This window comes from Halichoerus grypus, chromosome 5 (genome assembly GCF_964656455.1).
Source record: "Halichoerus grypus chromosome 5, mHalGry1.hap1.1, whole genome shotgun sequence".
NCBI lineage: Eukaryota > Metazoa > Chordata > Mammalia > Carnivora > Phocidae > Halichoerus > Halichoerus grypus.
Genome location: NC_135716.1, coordinates 54,675,332 through 54,701,172, shown reverse-complemented (window position 1 = coordinate 54,701,172; position 25,841 = coordinate 54,675,332). Strand labels below are relative to the sequence as shown.

Genomic DNA, 25,841 nt, shown 5'->3' with positions numbered 1-25,841 from the left:
ATAGACCAAGAAACGGGTCATTTATAATCCCTAAACCCTTGAGCACCACAATCTAAGCTTGGAGAGATGTGAGAGCAAGAGGTCGCTGATGAGTGGGCTGTGCTATATAGAGAAGTTGTAGGGAGGGAAAATGGAAAACGGAGATCATTAAAGGCACCGTGTAAGTGAGAGCATAAGAAAGTCAGAATGATTAAGTAGCCTTGGATAAAGATTAAGGAATTAGAGTTCAAGTTTTTTGTGATCTGATGGCATTTCTAGATGACAAATCCATGACATCCTCATGGAAAGGGATAGCTGAACTGAGTGTGGAATCCATGCATCTGTGAGTGCATGGGTGGGTGGGTGGGGTTAACAGGGGAGATCCAAAGTGAAGAGCCATGGATGTGGACAGTTCGATGGATAACCCACACGAAGAGTATTGTCACAGAGCATGGTGCCTGGGTATTGAAAAAGCAATGTAAATCCTTAACTATGGAGCAGTTACCAGGAACGTAGAAGATGGGAGCCCTGAGGGAAGGCAGGTAGCACACTGGGAAGGTAGGCACCTGGGACAGCATGTGTGGTCCGAAACTGGCAATGAGGAAGTGGAAAGAATGCCTCTCCCACCTTTGGATCCTGTGATAAATACCTAGTTAAGGATGAGTATAGGAGTGTTTTATATTGTATAAATCTCCAGAATATTCCCTGTGAAGATTTGAGAGGGAGGAAAGCAGAAGCAGGGAGAAATGAAGCAAAGAATCAATGGGCATGGGAAAGAAAAAGAACAGGCAGTAACTGGAAGGCTTAGTTTAGGTAGTGACCAACAATTATAGGAACATGAGATGTGGTGTAATTAGATTAAATGCAATTAGAAAATGATGTTTGAAGTTAGTCAAACAAAGGGATTCAGGGAGTTTTGCCAAAGAGAATGTTCCACTTGGTAACCAACTGCTCTGGTAGCGTGTGAACATGCCAAAGAAACTTGAAAGACTTTTCTCAAAACAGAGAGCAGAGTCTGACATCGCTTTCACATGACTGAAGAAAACATAAATTTAGTTGAACTGGACTCATTATGAAACCTCACTGAATTCCATTATCAATTAAGAAAGGCCTCTTACTAGTATAACCAAACAATAATTTTCCTGACTTCCTCATTTGTTCCTGCTTTTTTTGGCCATGGAGAAGCCAGAGAAATATTCTGGAATGTTGGGATTGGGCAAAGTAAGGGAGTACTGCAGTTCTGGCTTCTGACTCAATTCTACTTCAGCTTCCCACCCTTTGCTCTTCCCTGCCTCCCTAAATAAGGCAGAATAAAGCTTATTATTAATAAATTAAGTCTTCTTTTCTCTCTCCATTCTCCTTATTCAGTAATTCTGAACCAGAAGGACCTAAAACTCAGCACATGACCTGCTCTAAAACAGCCCTAGAATGTGAGAAACAATCTATCTGGGAGAACTTTAATAATGTTTTGCTGAGAAAAATTTAACCACGACAAGTTGGGGATGCTTAAAGAAAAGATAATATGAAAAATTATTTGTATTGTTATATTTTTATTGTCTAGTACTCGCCCCTGGCTCCCAAGGGTCTTGAATATGGCAAGACTGGGAAGCAGAATTCAGCCAGTATAAACTCCATTAACACATTGTGTTAACCTGAATTTAGTCCTGAGCACACAGCACCGCTAGCTGAAAAGATGCTGGAGGGCAATGATGAATTCAGCTTATGTTGATTAACTATCTTGAGAAATATAATTTTTGCTAAACTTTGAACTATTCTGAAATTAGGTTTTATAGTGACTGTATATGTATATGGGTATACTTGTGGGTACAGAAGAGTTGAAGGTGCTTTTGCCATACACTTTGCAAGTCAAATGTTTATGACATTGTCACAAAGCAAGAATATGTTTCCTCCCTCTCTAACAGTGACTACACTTTCCCATTAAACTAAAATACTGAGTTTGATTATATAGAAGAGAAATGTCTATCTGTGGCTATTAATTTTTCTATTAATCACTTTGCATAAGCTGATCTTTATACAGTGAGAATATCAATGGCATATGAACTTACCTTTTGATGTTAGAAGCCTTTGTCCAATGATGGAGCAATTACAATGATAGGATTTTAAGAGTTGAAATGTATTTTAAGCTGCAATGGGGCATAATATTTAGGGAACTTTTAATGTGTCAGTAGGTGCTGAACTATGCATATGAATTACTCCATTTTATCTGATGACTCTTTTATATGTAGAGTTGAATAAATATTTCTTAACCTCTTCAGAGTAAAGGAGGTCTCCTTCATTTAATTTCCTCTTCTGGGATTCATAAGAGACAATACAAGTAATTCTACACTATTACTAAAATTCTAAGACTAAGAAATTTAACAAGCTCTGAGGATAACAGATTTCAGTGTTTAACAACACGTATATTGAGAGTTTTCACTACTTTCTTTAGTCAGCATTTTTAACTAAATCTAAATCTTGTTGCTTGTTTCACTATAGATATTATGATTAACAAGACAAACAGGCAAAACCAGTCCTTCCTCCGAACCATGAGATGATGGACCCTGAAAAACAAACTGAGGGTTCTAGAGGGGAGGGGGATGGGAGGATGGGTTAGCCTGGTGATGGGTATTAAAGAGGGCACGTTCTGCATGGAGCACTGGGTGTTATACGCAAACAATGAATCATGGAGCACTACATCAAAAACTAATGATGTAATATATGGTGATTAACGTAACAATAAAAATTTAAGAAAAAAAACATAAGGAAAAACAAACAAACAAAAATCTAGTCCTTCCTTTCCTTCAATCTCTGAACTTCACACTGGCTTTGTCTCATTAAATCTTTTCTAATGATTCTTGGTAATTTGTGATTGCCTTCCTTAAAAAAGCTTAAATATATATATAAGATTTAAGTAAAATGAATGTAATGGGATGATACACATAGATAAGAAACTTGGGTATAACTAATTCGTCTTTCTTCATCAAACACTGGGTCCCAGAATTTCAAAATAAGATAAACTTGGGACGCGTGGGTGGCTCAGTCAGTTAAGCGTCTGCCTTCGGCCCAGGTCATGATCCCGGGGTCCTGGGATCCAGTCTGGCATCGGGCTCCCTGCTCAGCGGGGAGCCTGTTTCTCCCTCTCCCTCTGCTACTCCCCCTGCTTGTGGTCACGCTTGTGCGCTCTCTCTCTCTGTGCCAAATAAATAAAATCTTAAAAAAAAAAATAAGATAAACTTACAAAATGAATAGACTGGCCATAATTTCATATTCTGTTTTGTTTTCTTACATAGACTTATAAAGATGGTCTTTAAGGTTTATTCTGTCATCATGGATTTACATAAAGTGTATGAAATATTTTTCCTACCTTCTTGTGTGTAAAATAAAACATGCACTGGGATCTTTACTGAAAACTTAACTAAACAAAAATGTAATAGTTAGATTTTCTTTTTCTATATGATTTTAGGATAAAATTATTAATTATTCTCCTATACTATCAATTCTTTATTATTTGGTACAATGAGTTGCAGTTTAAAACTACTCAGGCAAATAACAACCATTCATAAACTGTACTTACTGTAAGAGTCAGATGTATACATATTGTTGTCAGAAGACTTGCAATAGTAATAAACTTAAACCAGTTCAAATCTACTGTAAGATAATGAGGTAGTTCCTGAAGCCAGTCATGTTTTTGTCCTTTTCCCCACACACTGGAATGGTACAAGGGGACCAGGCAGCTCTAAATACCTGGGAGGAGGGTGGAAATTGAAGAAATCCATAAGGAGAAAAAAACTGAGAGACAGTTAAATTCTATACTTCATCATCCCTCCCACTATCCCCCAAGGGCCACCACCTCACTTTGCAAGTCAGCGGTCAGAAAGAGGCAGCCAGAAAAATGCTATTTTAACTGTTTATTTGATCTGAGACCCCAAATTATTCTATCTTTATAAAAGTTAATATACTTATATTTGGCTTGTAATTTCAGAACTGGAAAAACAAATATGGGGAAATCTTCATAAGAATGTTTTCACATTTTTTCTCAGTGGAAGAGGATATGTGAGTAGAAACAATATATAAGTTCAAATGTTCAATTTAATAGATTACAACCTGACTAATCAATTGACAAAGGATTTCTTGCGGTGACTAGCCATGTGTCATCAGGCAAATTACATCAACTTTCTATACCCAAATGTCCTCATCTATAAAATGAGGATATTCAAAGTTCATAGAGTTTTTTCAAAGAATGTTATATAATTTTTAAAAATCACTTCATGAATTTAGAACAATATTTGGTATGCAGTAAGAACTCAGTAGGCATTTGTTGTTACTATTGTAATGTATTTCTTAAGATCCACATTCCTGCTAGTCTCCTTAAATTATGATTTTGTGATGTAATTATTTTAACAAGTTCAGGCCTTCCCAGTCAATAAAATGTTTCCTCATTTAAAAACTCAGCTCACTCTTTGAATATTCACTTTAAGTTCTTCTTGTATATAAAAACTTGTTTTCTATTCCCTATCTCTGGTGTCCTTATCCACACAATCGCCATATTGGAGTCACGGTGTTTAGGTCCATAGTTAGTGCTATAATTATGCTATCTATTTGAACTTTCTATATTTATGTTCAGCCCAAGCAAAGATTTTAAGTTGTAACAATAAAACTACCCAATTTGGAATACAACCTAAAAATAAACTCATTTAAACTGGAGACTAGCTCACTGGCTTAATGAACTTGCCTTTCACCGAAGAAATCGAAATTCCCAAATGTGTTGGTTTATTAGAGGAAAACTGTAATCTGAGCTTTGTTTATTCCAACCAAGCTCATTCTCACTGTCACCTACCCCAACTCCAGTCTTCCATGTCTGCTTCCTTCAAGCACATAAGCACACCGCACGCACACGCCGGGTAGCATGATTGACTGGTCCCATCCACAATGCCAGTCAAGGCATGTTTAAATGAATTGGTTTATGTGAGAGGAGACGTTCGCTATTCACCTACCTATATGTTGTCATCGTCTCTGATCGATTCTGGTGACTTCTACCACTAAAGGCAAGAATGAAATAATATATTTATATGCTTCTTGCAGATCATCTGATCACAGTAATTTCTTGAGAATTATGAATGGAGCCGAGCAGGGACGACCTTCATTGTTTTTACAGTCATTTGACAATCTTCAAGCTTCACTGGTATCTTCTCATTTGGGGGTGGGGGGGAAGGGCGGGAGAGGCGTTCTGCCCAACGTCTTCCTCTGTATTTCTTAGTTTATTAATTTGTTCAGTATATTTTATTTTGGTGCTCCCTTTAAAAGTGTGCAGCAGCATGATACATTCGGTCTGCTCTGTTTAAAGTTAAACACTGCCTTTTTAATTTTCACTTCCAATAGAAGATATGTGACAAATGACATAGTAATTTTCCTATTTCTTCATGTTCATAAAACATTGATAATATGATTTTTACCTTCCCTTTGTTCTCAATTAAATGAAATGCTCCAATACAATTAATGTGCTCTTGCAATTTAGGTTTTCTTTAGAGGTTTCTCTTGTCTCTGATTAACAGCATTTTCCATCCATTCTGAGAACCCCCGACTGCTATTCAGAATGTTCCATTATGCCTGCCAGCTATAAATACAATTGTGAACCAATATCATTTTAATTGTTTCACTAATAACTTGTTTTAAATGATTCAACAGTCATCAGGAAAGATAAGTGCTCTTGTACCCTGCAGGCTTATGGGCATGAGGGTATGAGGCAATGTAGAGTGCTGTATCAGAATAATGAAACCGTATGCAGAAGATAATGACAAAGCACTCACATTGCTGTAAAGATAAATGAAAACAGTAGATCTTCTTTCCTCAGTAATATAACATCCATTTCTAGCTCCCATTTCAATCATTAGACCTTCCAAACAGATTAATGCACAAATACACATATGCAACATGTCCCATCCTAATAGCCATATGCTCCCATTTTTCCAGGCGGACTGTGAATGATGGAGTTAACGAGCTTTACAAATGCTCTTGTTAATTAACAAAAATTGTTACTTTCTCATTTGAGGGGGGCTTTATAAATTAGACTTAATTACACCAGATAATTGCAACTGCCAGGCACTGAGCAACTCCTTCTCATTCTGTTCTTTCAGTGGCAAATCAACAATTGCAACCCTTGCCTATTTGTGTAGATGAATTTAATAAGCAAACAGCCCTTTTATGTTAATGGTTTACTGGCATTCATGGGCCTGGCAGGAGAAATGTGCTGGGGGAGGGTTTGCTAATGGCAGCACATAATCACATTAATTAAAATATAACTGCCATTTAAAGATTTGTAGTGTGGAATTAGAGCATGTTGGGAACTGAGAAAATCAAGCTAGAGTGCATATTAGCACCATTACTCTGTGCTCCCTGCACAGCAGTCAGCAACCTCATGTGTCATAAATGTAATTTATGAGTGCTATTTGCTTTGAAATATATGTTTTTAGTTCACTCATTAGAATGTAAAAATTTGCAGTGTCTGCTTCAGGAGGTTCAAAATAAATTCACTACAAGCTGAGACCCATGATCTGCTTTTAACACATCCCTCAACAATGGATTTTTTAATTAATGACTTTTATAATTTCTTAGAGCAAAACCAACTGTCTCCTTTTTTGGAGACAGATTTAAGTCTCAATGCTACCATAAATTGTGTATTTTTAGCTAGACTTCTATAATGTACTGTAATCTTTATTGGGCCTTTAATAAATACGGTCCTTAATTTTGTCACTTTGTTCTAAAGCAGGTCGGGGGAAACTGCTCAATGCTTTAAAGTCGGGCACATGCAGGGAGGACAGTTGAGAAAATTTCTTGTAAAGCTTTTCATTAGCCTGTCCCTGAGATCCACTCATTAGTTTTAAAACTATCCTTGATCTAAATCAGACCCATTTATACTGCACCTACAAAGAGACTCAGAACATACAAACCCTGGATAAATTGCCAAGGGGCCAAGGCAATACCTAGGGGAACAATGCTTAATTGATTCTTAATAACGTCAAAAGGATTCTAGTTCCAGAAGCCAGCTGACTGTGACCAAATCCCACTTTACCAAAGCCTTAAACCCTTAACCAAGGAAAAATTGACAACGAATTTTTATTTCCCTTTTTTCCACCGACCCATAAAGTCCCCTAATTCTACAACTACAATTTTGACTGCTAAGTAGAGGCAATTGACTGAAATACAGTATGTTGGACTCTTGCAGTCTATGCGTTGCTATTTTTGTAAATTGCTTGGACAGTTTTCCAACACCAGTAACTTGAGTATGTTATAGCTGAAGAGATTAATGCTGTGCCAGCCCCAGAAACACCAACAGCCGAGCCACTCTAATGAAGGATCTTTTCACAGGGAGGCCAGTGCCATAGCTAATATTGTTTCTCAAGCTAAACCATTGTTTCACTGAGGAAGCAGAGTTTCTTGGAGCCAAGGATGGCTGCTCCTAAATCTTTGGCCCCGTAAGGGTTTCAATAGGCTCATTAGGTAGAAAGGTAGAATGCAGGAACGTGTATGGCTGCTTTTCATGTCTAGTAAGATGTTAAAAAGGAGACAGCAGATCCAAAATGGAGTCACTTGTGCTCAACCCCATGACAGCAAACCAAGACTTAATACTTCACCAGTTTCAACCCCCCAGGAATATAACTTTTAACCAGTCAACATGGAATTACTTGGTCAGCACGAGTGAGGTAACCCACCCGATAGATTCCTTCCATTCCCCTTAGGAAGATGACCTTGCCTGAAACAATGCATTCTTTGCTTACAATTTCCTTTTTCCGTCCCTTTTCTGCCTTTAAAAATATTTCTTTTTCTACAGTTCAGTGGAACTCCTTTCTGTTTGCTAGATGGGATGTTCATTGAATAAAGGCAATTTGATCTTTAAATTTGCTCAGTTGAATTTTTGTTATTTAACAGAGATAAGGCATTAAAAATGCAATGAGACTATGATATAGCCCCAATGCTTAGAATTTGCTTTCTAGCTAGAGGGTGCTGTGTTGCAATTTTCTACCCCCATTTTCTTATTTAGTTTTTTCTAATTAGTGGCATGTCATTTTAGGGTAAATTATTGGGTCAGGGGAACACTCCCTGCCTACAAAACAGAATTTTTACTATGTTTTGCTTTTTCTTTATGTGTAGATCTTATATTGATTCATATATATGGCCTCTAAATAATTATGTCTCCCGAAGGGTCATTTCTGGTGTGCAGGGTAGTTAGAATGGTAGTCATAGAATTTATGCTTGGAAAAACATCCAAGAATGATCCCATGCAAATATTTAACTAATTAGGAAATTGAGATTCACCTCAGATAATTAAGTGGTTGGTCGGAGATCACATGACAAGTGAATGCAAAGATGTGGTAAACCCAGATCTTTTGATTTTTCACCAATTTATCTGTCAAAGCAGTACCTATGTTCTACTAGAAAAACTACAAATATTTTGTTTCTGTTTTTTGTAGGTTAATTGGTTGGTTTTGCTGTCAGTTTGCTTTACTTCTGTTTAACAAACATGTATTGTTAGGCCTTTGACAAGGCTCCAAAGATTCAAATATGAAAAAGACATGGGCTCTGCACGAAAGTAGTCCAGTTTGCTGGGAGAGAAAATCCCCCACGAAAATAGATCTATTTAATCTCACATGGGAAGTGCTAAGATAGAGATGTGTGCCAGGTGTATTAGAAATATGTGGAGGTCCTTAAACATCTCAGAAGAAAGGAAGCACATTTTTTAAAAGATGTGCCAAACAGAACGATGTGCGCAGAAAAATCTACATGTTTTTTGTACCACCAGGGATTCTGGTGGAAAGAAGGAGGGTGGCAGGAGATGAAGTATACAGGCTAAATTGCATGCCATATGCAGGATGCTGGATCAGATGATGAAAAGCCATTTATATGTTCTCCACATGAGGGTGACATGGTCAGATTTGTATATTAGATTGATCATTACATGATAATTCAGAGGAGAGGTTAGGGGACAAAATTTGAGGCGGAGAAACAAGTCAGGAAGCCATTGTAATGGGACAGCAACAGTTGGAATAAAGAGGAAAGGCACTTGAAAAAGAGACTTATATGTGAAGAATGAGGAGAGAATAATCTATGTCTCCTCGGCCTCTGATGTAGAGGCCAATGTTATGGTGTTTCTAATTGATCTTTTCCCTTACTTGCTTCGACTTATGCTTTACTTTGAAGATGCAGGAACTTCAGGTTTTTGGGTTTTTTTGTTTTTTGTTTTGGTATAAAACTGTATCTTCTTTATTTTGCATACTTTAATCTCAGAACAAAATAAAAAACAACAACAAAAAAAACCCACAATGCACATCCAAACCCCTTCAAATATCAGAAGGGATAGGGCTTGAGGGCCTTCTTTCCTGCCTCAAAGATAGGAGAAAAAAAGAAAAAAACACTAGACATCAGCAGAGGGAACCAGGTGAACCGGGGCCACTCAGGGCTTCTGGGGAGCCATGGGGACACTCTACAGAGGGCACAAGGTCTGCAGGTAGAACTAATCTACTTCTCCCATGTGAGAGGCATCCTCATCACCCTCAAGGTGGGGAATCTCATCAGGAACAGCAGCACTGGGTTCCTCAGCAGTCACTTCATCTTCATCAATGCCCAGGCCTAGCTTGATCGTGCAGTAGATGTGGTTGGAGTGAGTCTGGGGATCCTCAAGTGAGAAGCCGGAGGAGAGCAAAGCTGTTTCAAACAGCAGCACCACCACGTCCTTGACTGCCTTGTCATTCTTGTCCGCCTCGGCCTTTTGCCGCAGCGTCTCCACGATGGGGTGGTCGGGGTTGATCTCCAGGTGCTTCTTGGCCATCATATAGCCCACCGTAGAGTTGTCCCAAAGGGCCTGGGCTTTCATGATCTGCTCCATGTTGGCCGTCCAGCCATAGGTGCTAATCACAATGCAGCAGGGTGAAGACACTAGCTTGTTGGAGATTGTCATCTTCTCAACCTTCTTATCCAAGATTTCTTTCATGAGTTTGCAGAGGTTCTCTAACTTGGCCTTGCTCTCCTCCATTTTCTTCTTCTCCTCTTCATCCTCAGGCAGCTCCAGGCCCTCCTTGGTAACCGAGATCAGACTCTTCCTGTCAAACTCCTTGAGCTGCTGCACACAGTACTCGTCAATAGGCTCTGTCATATACACTATCTCGAAGCCCCACTTCCGCACTCGCTCCACAAAAGCAGAGTTGGCAACCTGTTCTTTGCTCTCACCAGTGATGTAATAGATGGACTTCTGAGTCTCTTTCATCCAGGACACATACTCTGAAAGAGAAGTCATCTCATCCCGACTGTGAGGTGTGGTAACACAGCAGCTCAGAAAGGCAACGCCAGTTAGTAGAGTCCTCATGGATTCCAAGCTTTAGGTTTTTAGAGAACACCTCATAGAATTTCTTATAGTTCTCCTGTTTTTCTGCCAGTTCAGAGAAGAGATCAAGGCACTTCTTCACGATATTTTTGTGAATGACCTTCAAGATTTTGCTCTGCTGGAGCATTTCTCGGGAGATATTCAAGGGCAGGTCCTCAGAGTCAACCACACCACGGATGAAGTTGAGATACTCTGGTATCAATTCATCACAGCTGTCCATGATGAACACATGGCGAACATAGAGTTTGATGTTGTTCTTTTTCTTCTTGTTCTCAAAGAGGTCAAAAGGAGCCCGACGGGGGATAAACAGCAATGCCCTGAATTCCAGCTGACCTTCTTCAGAGAAATGCTTGACTGCCAAGTGGTCTTCCCAGTCATTAGTAAGACTCTTGTAAAACTCTCCATATTCCTCCTGGGTAATGTCATCAGAGTTTCTGGTCCAAATGGGCTTGGTCTTGTTCAGTTCTTCCTGATCAATGTATTTCTCCTTAATCTTCTTTGTTTTCTTTTTCTTGTCCTTCCCACTATCATCCTCCTCATCTGAGCCCACATCTTCAATCTTGGGCTTCTCCTCATCATCTTTATCTTCTTCCTCTTTCTCCCCTTTCTTCTCCTCTGCCTCATCATCACTAATTTCTTTCTCTCGTTCCTTCTCCAAATAAAGGGTGATGGGATAACCTATGAACTGTGAATGCTTCTTCACCACTTCTCTGACACGTCTCTCCTCTAAATATTCTGTCTGGTCTTCTTTAAGATGGAGAATCACTTTAGTACCCCAGCCAATGGGCTCACCATGGTCTGCACATACAGTGAAGGAGCCCCCAGCAGAAGACTCCCAGGCATACTGCTCATCACCATTGTGCTTTGTGATAACCACCACCTTCTCTGCCACCAGGTAGGCAGAATAAAAGCCAACACCAAATTGTCCAATCATGGAGATGTCTGCACCAGCCTGAAGAGCTTCCATGAATGCTTTAGTTCCGGACTTAGCAATGGTTCCCAAATTATTTATGAGATCGGCTTTGGTCATGCCAATGCCTATGTCCACTAGAGTCAGGGTGCATTCCTGGGGGTTGGGGATGATGTCAATTTTCAGCTCTTTACCACTGTCCAACTTGAAAGGGTCTGTCATGCTCTCATAGCGAATCTTGTCCAAGGCATCAGAAGCATTACTGATTAACTCCCGAAGGAAAATTTCCTTGTTAGAATAGAAGGTATTGATGATGAGGGACATGAGTTGGGCAATTTCTGCCTGGAAGGCAAAAGTCTCCACCTCCTCCTCTCCATGGTGCACTTCCTCAGGCATCTTAAAGGAGAAGAGCTGCAAGCACTACAGACCACGGTGGGTAGGGACTGCATCTGGCTACGTCTCTGCAACAAGGCTGTGCGGGGGTGACTCAAGAGAAGGAACTTCAGTTTTAAGTTAGTACTTTGGAGGCAGTATAGAAGTTAAAAAAAGTAACTTTGGAGTAAAACAAACCTGAATTGAGGCTGTGGCTCTATCATTTTACTTGTTATAGTATTACTTCACTCACTGGTTGGGTTACTTTGGACAAGACATTAACTTCTCCCAGACTCAGATTTTGAACGTGTAAAATTGAATTTTTTGTAAAGATAATAATGCGATCAATGCGCTGGTTTTAGAAGATGCTTAGCATCGTGCCTAGAACATGGAAAGTGATCCAAAAATGGCACCTATTATTATTGCTCAATAAGAAGTGAGGCTAAGGGAAACTTTAGATAAAATTGAAGGTTTCAATGTTAACATCTCTACTCTTGGGATCATGAACGATACTTCTTTTGTCTTAGCAAATGGCATCATGTTGGCATAAAACAAGTACTTAAGAAAATTTGTCCAATATATGCAAAAAATAAATGACTATCTCTATCCATCCTTATACAGATAGAGAGGACTCCCATTTCCTGTTACAGTCATGTATTTAAACTGAAAGAAAATTCCACCTGCAACATTGCATGCTCCACTAAATGTTAAATGACAAGGCAGAGTTTCCAGTAATGAGATTGGGGAATGCCATCACTCCACAGGCACTGAAACCAGGTTCATTGCAATTCAGCACGATAGCACGGGGACTTGGGATGCTTAATTTAGTGCCATCATTATTGTTTTTATATGAAAAGAGACTTAGAATTGGAAATAGCCACTCATCAGCTTTCCTGGAGTGCCCCTGTTCCAGGTATGAGTAAGTGGTTTCTTTGGGCCTTCACTGACATGTGGGTCTGCACATACCAACTTTCCATAGTGCAGGTACCTAGCGATTGATTATAGCAATCAGACTGGTAAAGGTGAGGATTATTTCCCAATTCTAACTATAAAGATGAAGCTGAGTCACTATCAAAGTTTACTTTCTATTTAGAAAAGAAATTTTGGAAAAAAAATAGAGAGTTTCTGGGGATCCAATTTCTGCCTTACTTCTACCCTTCACACTATTTCTCAGACGTGTTTTCAAATGGACAGGCAAGTAGGCAATATTTTTTCAATGAATCACTATGAATTAACTGGGCAGCCTCTCTGTGTATAATATGATGACATGGTAGGAAGCACTATAGTCCATTAGATAGCACGTCACCTGTTATAATATCCTGAAACAAAGTCAGCACCACAAGCAAATAGAGGATCAACTGAAAAAGGAAAATGATCCAGGAACCTTGCAGAATGCTCAGGGATGATTAAAGCGTAAGTGACTTATGGTTGTAAGATGTCTGGTTATTTAGCAGATAAACTGAACATCAAGGTCTTCACTTAATGTCTTGAATGAAAATCTGAGAATACCATATGGCAGCAGATTTCACTGCCATAGCTAAAAGAGAATCTATATCACTGACTCTGACAGCTTCAAGTCATGGCAGCTCTCCAAACTTGGCAGTGCTTCCAGAATTCTGATTCAACTGGAAATAAAATGATTTGGATGAACACTTGACCCAAGACCAAGTGTCAAGAGGTAAAAAGTAATGTCTAGGGAAGGTACTGTGCTTAAAATTCCCCTTCATACTGCTCACATGCAAACACACCTATATGCCTTTTGGTATTCCTTGTGCTGTGATTCCATATTGTTTTGTTAATTCTCTCTTATGGAAATATTTAATAATATATGTATGTCTGTAACTCTATTGATCTATCTATCTACCTATATCTCTGATATTTTTTAATTTGATTTTATTATGTTATGTTAATCACCATACATTACATCATTAGTTTTTGATGTAGTGTTCCATTATTCATTGCTGGCGTATAACACCCAGTGCTCCATTCAATACGTGCCCTCTTTAATACCCATCACCAGGCTAACCCATCCCTCCACCCCCCTCCCCTCTAGAACCCTCAGTTTGTTATATGTCTGATATTTTGTAATTTTCCTCAATCATTAGACCATTGAAAGAGTGTCTGGCACATAATAGGAACTCTATAAAGAGCACTGTATGTTTAATGGAGAGATAGAAGTCTAGATAGAAAACTAACATATTCTATGAGCAAAAAAACTACCCCAAAATTTCCATTTTAAGATAGATTTGAGTCCATGCTGCTAGTCTTCCAGTTCTGTTCTAGACCCCTAGAAATAACTGATGTGATATTACTTTACAAACCAGAGCTGTGCAGAAAAACAAGAAAAGTACCTCTTAGTTGACCAGAAAATATGAAGACATCAACTAGAAAAATAGAAGACAAGATCATATTGAAACTTCTGACAAATAAAACATGAAAATCTGTCTCTGTTTCAACTAGGCACACAAAAGAAGAAAATGATATAATTGTCAAAAATATTTACATCTTTAAGTGCGATGTTAAGCCTGGCACGAAGGACATGGTAACAAATTATAAAACGTGTTTTTCTATCTGTGCTCATCACTATCCTGCAGCGACAAAGGTGGGAGAAGCTTCTAGAGCAGAATCCCTTGGAGATACTGGTTGTGGCGCCTTGTGAGAGAAGCAGGTGTTTTGGAGGGAAGAACACAGTACACACCAAAGGCTATATCTCCAAAGCATTCAGAAGGAGTCAATTTACTCTCTCTGAAACTTGGAATGTACGGCCAGTATTCATTAGTACCTACAACTTTTTAATATGAACTTATCCATTTAATTTCATTTAATAAATTTTGCTTCAAATTTTAACATTTTAAACAACACTCTTGGCACCCCCTACTGTTGTATTTGCTCCCTTCATTTTTCTCAAGAAGAAAAAATTTCTAAATTTCTCTCAAACGAAGGAGGATGTTATATCAGGGTTCTCCAGAGAAACAGAACCAATATATGTTACTTCCATCTAAATTAAACTAAAGGTGGAAGGTGGAAGCATCTTCACAGACATACCCAGAAATGATGTTTATTAGCTATCTGGGCATCCCAGACAAGTTGACACATAAAATTAACCATCACAGACACCTTGTGAAGATACATGTGCACTGAAATACAAGCTGGGAATCCTTTAGATCAGGGATTTGCAGTTTTTCTGGAGGAAAAAAAACTTTTTTTGTTCAATATTTAAGGTTTTGCAGACACAATCAAAATTGAAAATATTTAGGTAGTTACATAACAGGGAAAACAAATTTCCACAAAATTTAAAATTTAACAATAATTAAATAAAATTGCTTGTAATACTAGCTGGCTAATGAGAAGAATGGAATTCTTTTCTGAGGGGACAGCATTTCATTTAGCTGAGATTCAGAGTTAGTGTTCCCTATCATCAAAATCAATTGCAAATTACAAATGTTTATCTGTTCATAATGATCTGTTATGAGATTTTGTATATTTAGTCTTTGAATATTTTGGTGTCCTATCACACACCATGGCTTAAAATGTGTGAGTTTTAACTGCCTCACATCTTTTTGTAGTACATCAATGCACAGTGATGTAATCACCACATACAGTGTCTATCCCAAATATTCATTCAACCGTGCCGTTGTACCATAAACACAACCATGCACAATCCATAAATAAATGTGTGTGCCTATGTTCTAATAATTTTATTTATGGACACTGAAATTGGAATTTCATATAGTTCTTATTTATGACTATTTTTCTTATTTAGATTTTTAAATCATTTAAAATTAAATTTAAAATTGCAAAACAATTCTTTGTAAGTAGTACACATTCCACCTCTGATCTCTCAGAGGAGAAGGGCTGTATTTGGCTCATGGGCTATTGTTTACTGATCCCTCTATTGGAAATAGAGGAATTTCTAATGAATGCGTGTTTTTTCAATCTCTCGTGGTGAGAGATCTGATCTTCATTTCCTGATACTATCTATTTTCCAGCCTCCTTATCCCCTCCTCAAAATATCTTTTCTCTTTCCCGTGACTTCTTTATTAATTTCTCGATTTCTGCTCCTTCATGGTACATACACAGTACACTTTCCACTTTGGCTATGCCCTTACTTTTCTTCACAGAATCTAATTAGCTTCAGTTGTCACCCCTAAATTGCCATTAACTCAGTGTTTTCTAGTTCAGTATACGAAGAGAGAGAATTTGATTGACCTCATGCATGATTTTACCATACTCATGTCATACATAAGTCACAGATTTGCCTAAGAATTGATTGTCCTTGGATTCAAAGTACACCCTCAGTTTACCCAGCAACAGGGAAGTGGTAGTGAGCCCATGCAGTTCTAAATATGGCCATCTCTTTAAGAAGGGCTGTGTGGTGAACATGGCTTCTTAGAAGGAACTTCAAAGTGAGACAGTCATTTTGAGGCTTGGTTTGTCCCATGAGTCTTTTTATTTGTTTATACTTGCATGTTAAATCTCAGTATGTCCTTTAATTTCAAATGACCTAAATCACTTTGATTTCAGGTGTGTTTTTTCAAATATTAGGTGGTTTAATTCATTCTTAGTATCTTTACCTTTTAAGGGATTTTCTGTATTCAGGATTATGTCTATTATTTACTCTTCTGGATGAATTTTACAATTAACTTGCTAATTCTCATAAAATATCATACTGTAATTTTAATTGAAGTTTTATTTAATGTCTTTAGATTAATTTAGAGAGAAATGAAACTTTTTCCAATTTTTATCTTCTCATCCAGAAACAGTTGAACATTTTATTAAAGACTTTTTTCATATATATTTCACCAAAGCTTTTATTTTTCTTCCTATTGGGTATAATCCAGTAGTTGATTTGTATTGTTATTTCTATTTCAAACATAATGTTTTAACTATATTTTTAAATTACTTAGTAAATACACATATGAGCTTCTATATCGATGTATATATGTATATTTTTCTAGTCTTATCTCAGTTGTCTAGAACTTCCAGAGTAATATGTAATAATAGTAGGGTAGCATGCTTCTTATCTTTTTTTTCCATTTTAATGGGAATGTTTTTGATGTTTCTTCTTCCTCTTTTTTATCCAGCAAAAACTTTTGAATCTTTATTATACACTCAAAAATGTCCTAGGCTCTTAGGATATATCAGTGCACAATACAAAGAGCTTTGAGCTTTTGAGACTGCACTTTAGCGAGGGAAACAGTGAACAATAAGCATAATAAATAAGTAAGCAATATAGTATGTAAGAAGTTGATAAAAATAATGGAAGAAACTAAAAAGTAAGGTAAGGTCTAGAGGATTAAGAAAAACGGAGTGATAGAGTGGGCTACAATTTTAAATATGGTGGTTAGGATAGATCTCGTGGAGAAGAAGACATTTTAGTAGAAGCATAATGTACAATTTCTTACTGGTCTATTCTGGTTTCTCAATTTGATCTAATTTTATGTGAGCACTTTATATGTGTCTGAAAAAAATTCATATAATATTGTATTTAAAGTTTATTGATATCAGACTATAATTAGCAATGATTTCTCAGTCTCTTCTGCATCTCAAAACTAATGTTATTTTTAAAAAATAGTTGACATGGAATGTATCTATGTCTCTTTAAAGTACTGTGCTTAGTTTTATTTACTTAGTTTTTATATTTTGTTATTTATTATTTTTGTTATTAATTCCTTTAAACATTTTTCATGGCTTTCCTGCTTTTTCTAGTTACTTGAATGAATTACCTAGCTAATTAATTAATTTATTTTTGTTCCTAAAATATTCATTGAAATTTAGAGTAGGAGCTCTTAAAGACCAAGACTGGAACAAAATTAATCATAAAAATATGATGAATGAGATCTTGCCATTTGCAACGACATGGATGGAACTGGAGGGTATTATGCTGAGCGAAATAAGTCAAACAGAGAAAGACATGTATCATATGACCTCACTGATATGAGGAATTCTTAATCTCAGGAAACAAACTGAGGGTTGCTGGAGTGGGGGGTGGGGTGGGAGGGATGGGGTGACTGGATGATAGACACTGGGGAGGGTATGTGCTCTGGTAAGCGCTATGAATTGTGCAAGACTGTTGAATCTCAGATCTGTACCTCTGAAACAAATAATGCAATATATGTTAAGGAAAAAAAAAGAAGAAGAAGAAGATAGCAGGAGGGGAAGAATGAAGGGGGGAAATCGGAGGGGTAGAGGAACCATGAGAGACGACGGACTCTGAAAAACAAACTGAGGGTTCTAGAGGGGAGGGGGGTGGGAGGATGGGTTAGCCTGGTGATGGGTATTGAGGAGGGCACGTTCTGCATGGAGCACTGGGTGTTATGCACAAACAATAAATCATGGAACACTACATCTAAAACTAATGATGTAATGTATGGGGATTAACATAACAATAAAAAATTTTTTAAAAAAATATGATGATACTGGATTTTATCCTGTAGGATAAAATGCATTTCCATGAGTCCATATTGATACAAATTTACAAATAAGAAATTCATTCAAGCTGTATATTTTCCAAGATGTATCATTTGACTACATCTCTTAGGTTTTCATATATAAAGATCTCTTATTTTTCTTCAGTTTCTTAAAGGAGTTCTTCACTTAAAGAAGTCATATAATACTTTTTGGGAAAATTGTCTTAAACAAATATATAATTATTTCTAGAATTTAAAAAACAATGTGTGATAACAAATAACGAATAAAATATTGACTCTGAATCTTTGTGTTTAGACTGGAATGCACATTTGATGTCTCTATGCAAGATGCTTTATGCTGACCAAAAAGAGCATTATCTTTTAGGGCTGGTCAACTCATCTACCCTCCCCACCTCTAACGCTTTGAAAACATAAACTGGTGTCGCACTCAAACTCAGTGTTGGACTAGATTCAGACGCTGCACTTATTGATAAGTACTCTTCTTATTTCTGGCCTTCATATGAAAACTCTCTTTTCATCTTCCTCAAATCCATAACATTCCACAAACTTTCTATTGAAATATTAAGTACACATTGCCAAAAATTTTCTGTTGTGATTTGTTTTTCAGCTTTGCACGAAAAAAAATAAAAGACTGGGAGCCAGGAACAGTACCTAGAGCATTCATGAGCAATGCAGCAGGATCCCAGAAAAATAATTTTTCAGTTATCCCAAAGATTCCACATTGAAATATGTTGCTCTTGATCCCTCTCACAGGAGGACATAAAATTACCTGGAGAATGGCGTAGGTAATGTTCCCATTATCTATAAGTATCCTCTGATAATCTCTGAAAATTTTGCCATTTAATGAAGCTGGAAGTTTTTTAGTGACTATTGGTATGTTTCCATTAACAAAGCACTGTTATATTATGACACAGCATAGCATGTGTTATGCTGATGACCTCTGACTCTGGTCCTCTGTAGAGTGAGACAGACAGCTCCTTTCATAAAGGTCTCCTTTGCCTCTGACTGCCTAGTGCTGGTAGGTAGTCTTTTTTCCTTTTGTTTTGTTTTAACTCCAATTCTTTAATCTTGCAGCTAGGAAAAATTCCTGAATTTTGCCAATACTCTCAATCAGGAGGACAGTGTTTTTGAAAATCCAAATTATATTTTGGATTTCACCACTCTAGAAGGATGTTTTTTTCTATCAATTTTTAGTGTTTGTGAATCATTCATATATATATATTTATACATATATATATTTTTAAAGATTTTATTCATTTGAGACACAGATACAGACAAAGAGAGCATGAGCAGGGAGAGAAGCAGAGGGAGAGGGAGAAGCAGACTCCCCACTGAGCCAGGAGCCCGATATGGGGCTCGATTCCAGGACCCTAGGATCGTGACCTGAGCCGAAGACAGACGCTTAACCATCTGAGCCACCCAGGCGCCCCCACTCATATATATTTTAAAAGAAAAATAGAAGAAGGCATGACAGGAATTAGTGGACTAAAACTATTTTAATGCAGTCTATTTTAAACATTATTTCAGTCTGAAATATTCACTAGTTCTATTGTTCTTTTTTCTATTGTTCTTCTTAAATATTTATTAGATCAGAATATTTCAAATGTTAGTAAATGCTTTGCAGAACTTTGATTTATTGTTTAGATGAAGTAATTTTCTTATAGGAGAATATGCATAATTTTGTATATTTTTATTGATAGACTTGAAACTCATCATGTAAAAAAACAAAGTTAAACTTGACTCTTTACATTTTGTTTATACTAGTTTCAAAAGATAATTGATATAAATAAGAGAATAAACATAAATGTTTGGATTTATTAATGATGATTTAAAATTAAGAATGCTGAATTTTAAGGTATTTTAATTTATATGTTATGAACTCAAGAAAAGATACTAGCTTTTTAAAATCTATTTTATTTTGGGGGGAAGAATAATAAAAATAAGATAAAACTCCATATCATTAAAGGAAGAAGATGTTATGTAAGCAAGTTTATGTATTAAAAACCTAATTTTGAAACTGAAACTCTTAAAATATTTTTATATTTATTTGGCTAAAATATTTTAGCTATTTTCATTTTGGTTTAACCGAAAGTTTGTCTTCTTAGAGTTCTTTTCCCCTACAATCAGGCTGTATTTTCAGCCTCTATAAGTCTTTGGGAAAATTCCAGATCTTTTCTGACTCACTTAATATAAGGTGTATTCCCCAATTCATAATCATTTTTTATAGTTCCAATCTTCTGTTGTAGTCAGTGACATAAGTTTAAACTGATGTTTCCCTAAGCTTTCCCTTCTACTTTTGGCTCTAAATATGGACATTTATTGTATAAAAGAAAAAAGGAAGGAAAGCAGATGGAATCCCAGGCATAAGAAATAATTACAATATGCATGTACTGGGCTCAGTCTGTTAAGCGGCTGCCTTCAGCTCAGGTCATGATCCCAGGGCCCTGGGACTGAGTTCCGCATGGGGCTCCCTGCTCAGTGGGGAGCCTGCTTCTCCTTCTGCCTGCCACTCCCCCTGCTTGTGTGCTCTCTCTCTCTCTCTCTCTCTCTCTCTCTCTCTCGGTTTCAAATAAAAATAAAATCTTTAAAAAAAATACGCATGTAACCACACAGTAGGTTGTTTTAATCACAATAACAACTTAGCTTGTTTCCTTTGCATCTATTGTTCACACATTCACTTGTGAACAGAATAAAAGACTAGTCATTCCCGCTGTACCACATTTAATCACAGCAGAATTAAAGATACAGAAAATCCTGCAGCAAGGTGGTGGTTGCATCATTAATGGGAGGCACACAAATACTTTCCCCACCATGAATAAAGTATAAATAAATGTAATATCTGAGGCATGGTGGACAGAACATATTTGTCAAAAAAAATAGAAAAAATTGATAAGTATTTTTCAATGTTTACAAATTATTTTTTTTTTAAAGATTTTGTTTATTTATTTGACAGAGAGAGACACAGCGAGAGAGGGAACACAAGCAGGGGGAGTGGGAGAGGGAGAAGCAGGCTTCCCGCGGAGCAGGGAGCCCGATGCGGGGCTCGATCCCAGGACCCTGGGATCATGACCTGAGCCGAAGGCAGACGCTTAACGACTGAGCCACCCAGGCGCCACCACAAATTATTTTTATTAACAACTATGAGGCAAAGTAGCCAGCAAATTCAGTAAACTAAACTGAAAATCAACTGGAATTTAAAGGTGTCATTAGAATATGTGTGAGCAATAGATTGGTTAAATGCTCTGTGAGACATATTGTAAATGTGTGAGACAATCTGTAAATTTAGTCTTGATATTCTCACTGATCTTCAATAAACATTTCATCATTGTTTAATTAGGGTAAATAAAATCAGCAAGAAAGTAAAGAGGGTATTATGTTAAGTGAACTAAGTCAGACAGAGAAAGACAAATACTGTATGATCTCACTTATATGTGGGAATCTGAAAAAAACCAAACTCATAAATAAAGAGATCAAATTCATGGTTGCCAGAGGCAGGGGTGAGGGGTTAGGGAAAATGGGTAAATGTGGTCAAACTTCCTAAAACATACATAAGTTCTGGGGATGTAATGCATAGCATGGTAACTATAGTTAACAATAGTGTTTTGTATTTTTGAAAGTTGCTCAGAAAGTAAATCTTAAAAGTTCTCATTATATGTAATAAAAATTTGTAACTATGTTTAGGTGACAGATGTTAACTAAATTTATTGTAATCATTTCATAATTTATAGGTATATCATATATCATTATGTTGTATACTTTAAACTTACATTATGTTGTATACTTTAAACTTACAGAATGTTACATGTCATATCTCAATAAAACTAGAAACAAATTATCATATGGTTTCACTCATATGTGGAACATAAGGAATAGCGCAGAGGACAAGAAGGGAAGGGAGGGAAAACTGAATGGGAAGAAATCAGAGAGGGAGACAAACCATGAGAGACTCTTGACTCCAGGAAACAAACTGAGGGTTACAGAAGGGATGGGGGTGGCAGGATGAGGTAACCGGGTGATGGGTATTAAGGAGGGGAGGTGTTGTGATGAGCACTGGGTGTTATACACAACTCATGAATTGCTGAACCCTACATCAAAAACTAATGATGTACTTATGTTGGCTAATTGAACGTCATAATAAAAAAATAAATAAATTTTTAATTTTTTTTAAAAAGCAGAGAAAATACAAGCCATCATACTATCCCCCCCAAAAATAATGATAAGATCCAAGAAGAGTAAGAATACTTAATCCCTCCGTTCTCTTTTTGCATCTTTTTTCTTTAAATTATATGCAGGAAAGGTAAGAAAAGGTAAGATACCCCCTTGAGAGAGTTGTGTGTGAAACAGAAGATGACCCTTCTCCAATGGATGGATGTTAACTGTGCCTAAGACCAATGCAGTTTCTCAGGTCAAAAAAAAAACTTCTGATGATCAATTTTCTTTCAAAAATACTTATACCTAATTTGTTAGAGTTGTACATTGGTAGGGATAGTAGTGATTTTGCGTTTGAACAACCTGAGAGGCAAATTCATGCATTTTAATTGTCAAGACAAATAAAATCTGTATTTTTCATACACCCATTTCAAAGTAGAAATTAACAATAACAATTTTCTAAAAACTATTTTAAGCAAACTGTTTACTTAAATTAACTAGAGAAATGCAATTATTTTTAAACAGTAATAGAATTAATGTGAAAATAGTACTAAAGAAGAGTCCTTGTCACTGCTTTAGGTAATTTTACTATAATCACTGAAACAATGCATGTCCAAGTGTGTCTTGGGGCACTTCTAGAGTGTAGACTTCCATCAGTGCAGGTTTACTTCCATTCTTTTTTTTTTTTTTTTTTAAGATTTATTTATTGACTTGAGAGAGAGTGAGAGAGAGCACGCATGCGTGAGCAGGGGGAGAGGCAGAGGGAGAGGGAAAGAATCTCAAAAAGGCTCCCCACTGAGCACAGAACCCAACCATGCAGGGCTCCATCCCACAACCCTGAGATCATGACCTGAACAGAAATCAAGAGTCCGAAACTTAACTGACTGAGCCACCCAGGCACCCCACTTCCATTCTTACTGGTGCAAATATTTGAGATCTTTCTACAAATACAGGATAGATTTCAAAGATGTTAGGCAAACAGGAAACACCATGGAAAACCTCTACTTCCAATTTTTAATTTAATAAAGTGATAGAAGAACAAAGGAACAACAGTTCCCAGATTTATATGTAACTCAATAGAAATGGAGAGCATGAAATGAAAAGAAAAAAAATTAATACATGGAAATGTATTACTTGAAACGTTTCAAGGAGAATGTAGAATACTGTGGTGCATTTTGAGATGGAAAACAATCTCTGTGTATACACCCATCTTTCTTCAACACCCACTTCTTTTCTCCCTGCTTCAGGATCCGCTGTCTGTGCCTTCACCCCTCCACTGTCTCTTTTCAGGGGTTCCTCCACACCCCTATGGTTCTCCCACTCTGACAGCTCAGAGTTGTCCTGTGGCAAGGAACTGAAACTTGATCTAGTCCACGTGCAGCCAGCTGAAGAAGGTGACAGCATTCATCTCCTTGCTCTTCAGAACAGAAAGCCAACAGCGAAGAACTATCTGGGTTTGCCTAAGTCTGTGGCCACTTGCCTGACTAAGCAAAAAACAGTCTGATTAGTTCATCACTAATTGTCTTAACAATTTGCATATTCATAATAAAGTAAACTTAGAAATCAATCCCCACTGCTAAAGCCTCTTGCATAAATAAATATTAACCACCACTTAACAGTGCTTTACAGTTTCAAAGACACATTTCCTTATTATACGGGTCATAGTTATTAACCTACTTAAAAATGCTGCTGAAGTTCAGGGCGAGGCAGTGAATCACAACTGACCTGAGAAATAGGCATTCAACACTTATGCCCTCACTCCTGGTCAGATTTGTTACCTGTTTACCACATGACAGCTCGGTGGCACATGCAAGGAATTCAAGACAGTTAAAAGACAGCCCCTTTCCCTGAGGAGTTTACAGTCCACCTGAGAAAAAAGAGATGCTGACGGTGCTTGTGAATGCTATGTCATACGAAACCTCCCCTGACAGAGGCAGACTGTGGGCACTATCCGAGGACAGATGTTGCATATGGGGAGGTATGTGTGCCTTTTGGGGCAGAGTCTTCCATGAGGAGGGGATATTTGACTTGAATCTTAAAAAATGATGAAGAATTAATAGGTGAGTGGGAAGAGGATGACAGGACAAGGAGCTGGCAAGTCTATACAAAAAAGAAAAGGAAAGGAAAGGAAAGGAAAGGAAAGGAAAGGAAAGGAAAGGAAAGGAAAGGAAAGGAAAGGAAAGGAAAGGAAAGGAAAGGAAAGGAAAGGAAAGAAAAAAGAAAAGAAAAGAGAAGAAAAGAAAGAAAAGAAAAGAAAAGAAAAGAAAGAAAAGAAAAGAAAAAGAAAAACAATAGTGTGTGTTCCAAGACACACAATCCCTTACCACAAGAGCATAAAAAGTAATAGTAGGTTCAGGATGAAGTTGGAAAGGGAAGAGAGGTAAGATCATGGAGGGTCCTATCATTGCTAACAAGGATTTGGGGTTTTATTATTTTTTTTAAAGATTTTATTTATTTATTTGAGAGAGAAAGAATGAGAGACAGAGAGCATGAGAGGTAGGAGGGTCAGAGGGAGAAGCAGACTCCCTGCTGAACATGGAGCCCAATGCAGGAATCGATCCTGGGAATCCAGGATCATGACCTGAGCCGAAGGCAGTCACTTAACCAACTGAGCCACTCAGACGCCCAGGATTTGGGGTTTTAATCAACATGAACTGATTGCTTATTTTAGATAGCCGCCTTACAATTTAAAAAGGATGAATTCTAGTGAGAGAAGACTCCTTATTATCCTATAATAAAAGTTAGTATTAAAGGTATTATGGGGGATAAAAGAAGACACGTCCCTGAGTCTCAAGCAGTTTATATATGATTTTTAAGAAGTGTGTATTTATCCATGCAAACACACAATCTAGTCAAGATCAAAAGTAGTGCTATATCTATTAAGTGCTATTACACTTGTCTGAAATTATTAAAGAAAGCTTCCTAAAGGAGTTCAGATATAAAAGACTGCTAGGATTGTCACTGAAGAAAAGAGGAGGAAGAATATTTCAGAGAGAAGAGCGGAATATAAAAAAGCAGAGAGTGGGAAATAGAAAATAGATTGTTGTGTTTGGAACAATGAGAAAATCAGAATGGCTGGAAAGCGAGACGACAGACAGTTGCACACCCTTCTTCATTGTCATTGCCAACAGGACTCAAATTTCTTACTAACGGGAACTGGAATGTTAGCCTGTTTGTGAGAAAGGCATGGGTTTCTTTACTGTTTCATGCAAACATTATTGATGGTATTTTTTCCAGTGATCATTATAGTCAAAATTAAATTCAAAGAGAAAGAAAAATAGGGAAACAGATTAAAAGTAATGAACCATTTTTACTTTAGAATGGATGTGACATACCAAATGGGAGCTATAGGAGTTAATTGATATCATAAACTCTAAGACAGTGCAGAATGTATGGGGAGTTACGGGAAATAGAAATAGGCAAATGTTCGACAAAGATGTTTCTTCACATTCTCTTTGCCTGCAAATTGATGATTTCTCCACTGTGAAGACATAGTCTACATGCAAAGCCAGATGCCATAACAAAGGTCTATTGTGTGTCCTGCAGTTATTCAAATGTTATATTCTTTCTCACTCAGAATATGAGTCAGTATCAATACCACTGGCTGAATATAAGAATAGAAATG

General features: G+C 37.2%; 1 long non-coding RNA gene and 1 pseudogene across 1 annotated transcript in view; both read right to left on the bottom strand.

The window, feature by feature from the left end:
* The window catches only part of LOC118547447 (uncharacterized), a 250,131-nt gene that overhangs the window by 144,827 nt on the left and 79,463 nt on the right, over positions 1-25,841 (bottom strand). The gene's annotated exons all lie outside the window — the stretch shown is intronic.
* Positions 9,322-11,753, bottom strand: LOC118555403 (heat shock protein HSP 90-beta pseudogene; annotated as a pseudogene).